General features: G+C 44.7%; 1 long non-coding RNA gene across 1 annotated transcript in view; it reads left to right on the top strand.

The window, feature by feature from the left end:
- LOC116957345 (uncharacterized) overlaps nucleotides 1-5,424 on the top strand; it is a 183,877-nt gene extending 178,453 nt beyond the window's left edge. Inside the window, exons 4-5 of the long non-coding RNA XR_012930570.1 lie at nucleotides 2,581-2,682; nucleotides 4,151-5,424. This is a non-coding gene — a long non-coding RNA (uncharacterized LOC116957345). The remainder of the gene's footprint in view (nucleotides 1-2,580; nucleotides 2,683-4,150) is intronic.
- Nucleotides 5,425-7,665: the final 2,241 nt, after the last annotated feature.

The following is a 7,665-nucleotide window of genomic DNA, read 5'->3' on the forward strand; positions in this document are numbered from 1 at the left end:
CAGGGGCGAGTTGAGCTGTCAAGTGGGTCTTGCCCGCCTGCAGATGAGATGGGGAGCCGAGCTCTGTTAATAGCTCAGCTTATTGAAGAATATATTGAGTACATTTATTATATTGATGTAATTTAGACTTGGGTTTTTTCACATCGGTTTAGTATATGATAGTCGAGTTGTTGAGTTGTTGCAGCCCCTTTGGCGTCCATGTACTGGGTGCCTCTGTGGATGTGTGGGCTTTGACTTTGGCATAGCTATTTCTGTGACCAGTCACGAGCTAATCCCTCAGTTATTTCAATGCTAAATTCTCCTGTTTGATTTGTACTAGGTGCCTCTGTGGATGTGTAGGCTTTGACTTTAACATAGCCATTTCTGTGACCAGTCACAAGCTAATCACGCAGCTATTTCAATGCTAAATTATCCGAACCAAACATTAAACTAATTTTCAATGGTACAGTATATTTTTTCAAGTAGTTGTATCCCAAACTTTCGCAGCAGCTTAAATTCCCTTTTCACACCATCAATATGTAAACTCCCCCTGCCCCCCTCGCCGGTCTGCACATGTTCACCCCCTCTACACCGTTCATCATGCTAAGTCCGCTAATTAAATGCTAATTTTTATGCTAATTCCTTTGTCAAGGCGCTCTGCTTCTTCTCACACAGCTTAAAGGTCACGGTCTGAGCTTGGCTGTGTTCGCTCCAGCGCTGTCCTCGAAACAGTCTCGTCCCTTCACCTGATGAGGGCCACTTGTGTTGTGGCCGAAACGTCGTGAGAATTGTATTATTTTATTTTATTATTTTATTCTCATTCTACGTGACTTTACCGAAAGAACCAAAGAAGATGAATCCTTGCAGTCACGAAAGCTTTAAATAGAGCTCCGATGAGTTGAGCCCCGATGGGCCGGCTCCAGTGAGCCGACCAAACTCAGCTGAGTTCCGGAACTGACTTCCAATGTTGTAGCGTTCTCTTTTATGCCAAAAATCCCTTCACTTGGACCCTCCCCACAAGAGAGGAGCTTCTTCCGATTTTTGCCGTGTCATGATCTGTCCGTATGTGTGTGTCTGTCCGTGTGTCAGTGTGTGTCCTTGTGTGCGTCATTTACGGCATATTCTGTTGTCCTCCCCTTTCCATAAAACACCAAAAAGTAAAACAGACATTACAAATGTCTCGAAGGAGGCGTCTCTCTGTCTGCCTCTGTCTGCCGGTGCGAGAGGGAGGGCAAGCTTCCCTCCCTGCATCATGTCCCCGACACACGAGGGAATGGTTAAAAAGTTTTAGGTTAACATTTCAATTCACCACCATTCCACAGTTATGATTTGGTATGTAACCCAAGGTCTGTGTCAGCTTTCCGTTGTGGTGTTTGACTCATGTCAAGGGAAGGTGTTTTCCCAAGCGTATACACACTCCTACCCCGCGCTGTGGGGAGACAAAGACGGCCGGGATCTCTTTCTCTCTCTGACCCTGGGTTTAACATCGCTTAAGTCATGTAGTTTATGTTTAACAAGGTTGTGTCAGCGGAGTATAGTTTACGATAAATAGTGCCAACATGAATGTTATGTATGAAATAATGTATTGTGAATTTTTGTTTATTAACTTTGCCTGGTGTTTTCGCTGACATGCTGGCACTCCAAGCATCTCTTCCCGCCGCCTTTATTTCTGCTCGCGTGGGGGTCCGCCACCCTTTGCCCCCACTCTCCTTACCTGCCCGTTGTTGCCAGGCTCTTTAGTTCACGTTGCAGTTTTGCTGTGCGCTTGTTTTTTTTCCTCTCTAACCTTATATTAACTCTGCTTATTATTAGCTTATATCTGGAGGTTAGAGCATTCATTTTGACTTAGGAAAATTCTGATTGTCATATGCTTCGGGTCAAGTTGTATAGAAATTATTAAAACATGGAAATAACATTTCATATTGAATTAATAGATGGGTGATGGTTCAATGATGTAGCTTGTGGCCTGGTTGCCAATTGGAGTGAGCGTGAGGGTCGATAATTTAGCCTATTCCTGTTGTTGAATTTCGAACTTTACGTTACTTTAATAGTAATGCAGGATAAATGGTTGGCTGTTTGGCTTGGCTGTCTGCGGCTAGCGCAAACTCTCAGTGACCCTGGCTTTGTGTTTACGTCAGTCTCTTGCAATTCGCTGCTCTGCACTCTGTCTGTTCCTTTGACCCTGGGAGTTTGTAACTGTCAAAATCGTGTCAGTAGGTCATGGTAAATGGCTTTTCATGACCTCCACATACCATGCTGAGGGCCTGGGTTGGTGTTGTTTTTATTCATTTTTTTTAAACAATAGAAATATGTATCTATGTATCGGAAAATTACTTGTTAATATTAAGATGGAAAATGGGCCTATATACAACACCATGTATAAATACAATAATCCCTCACACTGTGATTTAAAGCTTTCGTGACTGCAGTGATTCATATTCTTGGCTCTTTCGGTAAAGTCACGTTAAAGGGAAACAATAAAATATATTATTTTAAAATTCTCACGACGTTTCGACTGCAACACAAGCAGTCATCCATGACGTGACTTTACCGAAAGAACCAAGAATATATCCTCACACTGTGTTTGTTTTATTTCTACAGCTGCTAGCTCGTGCTATTTCGGCAGCAATGATTTTGGACTGCCAGAAACACCGATTACTTGCCAAGCAGGAATGGATGCTTGTGTCACTTTTAAAATCACAGGTAAGTTTATTCTTGATTTGAAGCTTTCGTGACTGCAGGAATCCATACTCTTTGGTCCTTTCGGTAAAGTCACGTAGGTATAAAATAAAATCAATCATGACATTTCGGGCGCAACACAAGCGTCCATAATCAGGTGGGAAAGCATGGTCTGCTGCTGAGGCAGACTGTTTTAAAAGGTTTGAAATGGGTGTAGCTCAAGGGTCATAAAGAAGTGGCCGCTCTCCTATCTTACAGTTACCTGCAAATGTATCACATTAACATCACTAGCCCCGGCCACTACTTTGTTACCCTTGAGCTCCACCCATTTCAAACCTTTTAAAACAGTCTGCCTCAGCAGCAGACCATGCTTTTCCACCTGATTATGGATGCTTGTGTAGTGCCCGAAACGTCGTGATTTATTTTATTTTATAACTACGTGACTTTACCGACAGAACCAAAGAGTATAGGTAAGTTTATATTTTGAAAACGTCTTAACATAGACAACCGCACATTTAATCAACAACCAATCTTAATCAGCTGCTGGATGATGGCCTCTCCAAACCGGCTGCCTATCTCTGGTGATTTTACGTTACAATAATCCACCGAGCGCCTGAACATGCTCAGATCATGTCGCTCCACTTGGTGAACGCGTTCCATCTCTTGACTGCCACTCCATTGTCCTCGACCATCGCCCATCACTCCTTTAAAACCACGACGTGTCCTGGCCAAGCCCACTTGCTTTTCTAAGCAAAGAATGACGACTCGAAATTTCGCATTTAAGCGTGGAGAGATGCATTGCTTGCAATTGCACCGAGACTCAGAAAGAGGCACGTGCGTGGATTAGAGAACAGACTGCAGGTTAGAGACATGGGGACACAAGTGGCCTTGAGCAGCAACAGAGAAGCTGGGTGGCGGTCGAGAAAAACCGAGTGGCAGCCAAGGAACGAACTTGTTTGTGAGGATGTACACAGAGCAGACGAAGCGATGAGATCTGCTCACGTGCAGGGTGGATTGTTGCATAACATGACCTTGAGAGGTGGCGGTGTTTTGATGAAGCGTTCGTCTGACAGTCAATAGACCTCCGCGTGTGATGACAAGAGATTTACTTAAATGTCTCTTTTTTACGCGCTTTGATTTAACTCACTCCTCTGTCTGTTGTATTCTCAAATCTTGTAACTCAATTTTTACCCACTTCCCAATGTAGTATCGACTGCAAACTTGGTATACTTATGTCAAACTGATGACAATACTATATTCTATCATAAAAATATATATTTTAAAACATTACTTTTTATTATGTTGTTTTCGGCTTGGGTCTAATTGTCCACGGTCAACTAACGTTGGCTGAAAATCATCACGGTCCCTTACGTTATGGCAAGCTTCGGGGCCACTTCCTGGAGTCGTGGAGTTCTTCCATTGCTAGTACGGTACATTTCATTAAAGCGTGTTTTTAAAAAGTTTTTATTAATATTACTTATTTCTATTTTAGAAGGCACTAAGACGGGCACCGGCTATGCGTGCAGCAGTCAACAGAACTGCCAGAATGCTGCTGTGAACAAGGCCTATCTGGAATATCAAATGAAGCTCCTGGGTTTAACCGCAACAGCAGGAAACATCGTGTGCTGCACAGGGAACAACTGCAATCGTGCGGGGGCCGCTGCTGCAGCTCACAGGATTGTGGTCTCAATGTCATCGTCACCCCATCTCTTTTTCCCCGTCTCAGTCCTCCTCTCACGCTTCTTTGCCTAAATCCTAGGGATTGCTGGGAGCAGAAACGGGAGGTGAAATGTAAGAAATGACGTAAATATGAGAATACGTTTTACCCTATGTTGCAATATAAAAGGTGTTAAGATGTTAAAAGACCAAACTAAAACTTTTTGCAAGGAATCATTTCTGCATTAACCACATATACTTGTGGTGAACATGCAAAAAATAAACATTACATGCTCTGATACTCTGATAGTATATGATGCATTGTGTTTGAAACTGATTGGTCCACACCAGAGTGAACTTTATTTAGAGCCTAGTCTCAAACAGTGTTGGATCAGAGGACGCCAAAAGGCGCTCACAAAGACAATGCCACTGTCAGAACTATCAGAGCTCTGGGTGAGCAGCATCTTGTCTCCGATCTCGTCTCTCATCTTGTCTCCGTCTTGTCTCCCATTTTTTCTTCCATCTGATATCCGTCTTGTCTCCAGTCTCGTTTCCCATCTCATATCTGTCTTGTCTCCCATCTAATTTCCCATCTTGTCTACCGTCTTTTTTCCCAAGCAACCCTTCGTGGGTCACAGGTCACGTGGTGTCCCCAGCCTCCAGTGAGGAGGCGAAGAGGTTCAGTCCTCGCACAGTAACCCACACTGTACACATACTGTACTATACAGTGTTGCACACTACATCAATTGATTTCGTTCCCTGCACTTCTTGTACAAGCTATACTCAACAATGTAACATTTCATATTTTACATTCAGAATACGTCCAGTTTAATGTGTTGAGGTTGATGTAGGGGAACATAATACAAAGGTGGGGGGAGTGTTGTATCCTGGCTTTCCCATTTGAGTTTGCGGATCACGCATTTTTCCGTTCGTGGCTATTTCCCCCCAAAAAACAATGTAACCCCGAGCCACGATGGGCAAATGGTTTACTGTGTACATGTGTTGTGGAGTAAATGATGACTCGGAGGCAAATCTTCATGTTAGGGCTTGCGCCAGTTTCTTTAAGGGCTTACGCCAGTTGCTTTATTAAAGACCTCTCTTTGCACACGACTCCGTGTACTGTACACTCACTGCCTACACTCGACACCCCAGGGAAAAGGTACTGGGGATTCCCTAGCACACCCGTAGGCTACCCTAGCCTGGTGTCAATTTCCCCCTACCCCGGGATCCCATCGCTCCCCCAGGGGAAAAGTACTGGAGAAGTCCCTAGCACCCACAGGCTACACTAGCCTGGTGCCAATTTCCCTATACCCTGGGTCCCGACTGTGCAATACACGTTCCCGGATTCTCCAGATGACCCTGAACCCGTGACGGGTTCCGGCTTAAATCCCCCAGGGGGACATGACGTCACCGTCCCGCCCCCTGTGCATAACGTCACCATCTGTGACGTTATCAAAACCAGAGGGCGAGCGTGACATGACGTCACTAACTCCTACTCTACATCACCCCCCCCCTGTGAAAAAAAACAGCCGACCCGGCTGCAACCATTACAAGAGCAGGGCCCGGCAAACCCGAATGGGAAGACAACTCCCCACATGGGACATCGGAACGTGTCCAACGAAGGCAGGGGATTCCAGCATGACAATGACCCAAAACAAACGGCCAAGGCAACAAAGGAGTGGCTCAAGAAGAAGCACATTAAGGTCCTGGAGTGGCCTAGCCAGTCTCCAGACCTTAATCCCATAGAAAATCTGTGGAGGGAGCTGAAGGTTCGAGTTGCCAAACGTCAGCCTCGAAACCTTAATGACTTGGAGAAGATCTGCAAAGATGAGTGGGACAAAATCCCTCCTGAGATGTGTGCAAACCTGGTGGCCAACTACAAGAAACGTCTGACCTCTGTGATTGCCAACAAGTTTTTTGCCACCAAGTACTAAGTCATGTTTTGCAGAGGGGTAAAATACTTATTTCCCTCATTAAAATGCAAATCAATTCATAACATTTTTGACATGCGTTTTTCTGGATTTTATTGTTGTTATTCTGTCTCTCACTGTTCAAATAAACCTACCATTAAAATTATAGACTGATCATTTCTTTGTCAGTGGGCAAACGTACAAAATCAGCAGGGGATCAAATACTTTTTTCCCTCACTGTATGTTTGTCGAACTTCTTTCGCACCCTACGTCACCAACCATGTAAGTGCGGGGGAAGGACAATAAACTAAACACAAAAATCGAATGAGTTTTCAATCTAGATTTAAAAGTGCATAGCTCCAGTAGCCGGTATACATGAGGTCGTGGTTTCGATCCTGGACCCTGAAGATGCCTGTTGTTCTATATTTCGAGTCTCTTTCTCTCTATCCCCATGGACGTGTTAAGTACCTCACCTTGTATGCAGGAAGTCGTGGGTTTGATCCCGGACCCTCACGATGACTGTTGTTGTATATTTGGAGTCCGCTTCTCTCTCTCTCTCTCTCCCAATGGTGGGCCCTGCATGGATTTTTCTCCAGGTCCTCCCATTTTATCCCTTCACATTCAAAATCAACATCAGGCACTTAGAGTACTTGGCTGTACATTAACAACGTGATGATATCAGCCACTTCTTTGAACTGATATAATTTTTCGTGGCCAGGTCATTTATGAAAAAAGAGCTGTCTTAGACCTGAAAAAAATAAAAATAAAACAAACCTCAGCACAATTCCTGGTCATGGCAAACAACACGATATCTGAACATGCCCTGAGTCCCTCGTAAAAGAGCATAAGCCATCATCACGTGACCTCCGGTCACCCTAAAGCAGTGGTTCTTAACCTGGGTTCGATCGAACCCCAGGGGTTCGGTGAGTCGATCTCAGGGGTTCGGCAGAGCCCCCACCACGGAGGTCCGGACACACTTGAATTATTGTGTAAATTTGTGATGACACACACGGCCCGCTTGGCCATCACTGGCTGCAGATGATCATGCTACACTGCTTGGCCAATCAGCGCTGCGGGGAATTTAGTGCGTACTCAGTAGTCAACGTGTGACTGTTGTTGTCGTACGTCGTGTGATTTCTTTAATATTTTATCCATACTAACTATGTCGGGCAAAAGAAGAAAGTGGTCGGACGAATATGTACAACATGGATTCTCATGTATCACGGAACGTGATGGGAGTGAGCGTCCTATCTGCATGATTTGCAACGCCAAGTTGAGCAACTCTAGTCTTGCACCGGCAAAACTAAAGGAACACTTCTTGAAGCTGCATGGAGACGGGGAATACAAGAACACAACACTTGCTGAATTCAGGGTGAAGAGAGCCAGATTCGATGAAAGGGCCACTCTGCCTGCTCTTGGATTTGTACCTGTTAACAAACCG

This window comes from Petromyzon marinus, chromosome 72, assembly GCF_048934315.1.
Source record: "Petromyzon marinus isolate PM22_M1 ecotype Great Lakes invasive population chromosome 72, UKy_Petmar_22M1.pri1.0, whole genome shotgun sequence".
In the NCBI taxonomy this organism is placed as follows: Eukaryota; Metazoa; Chordata; class Hyperoartia; order Petromyzontiformes; family Petromyzontidae; genus Petromyzon; species Petromyzon marinus.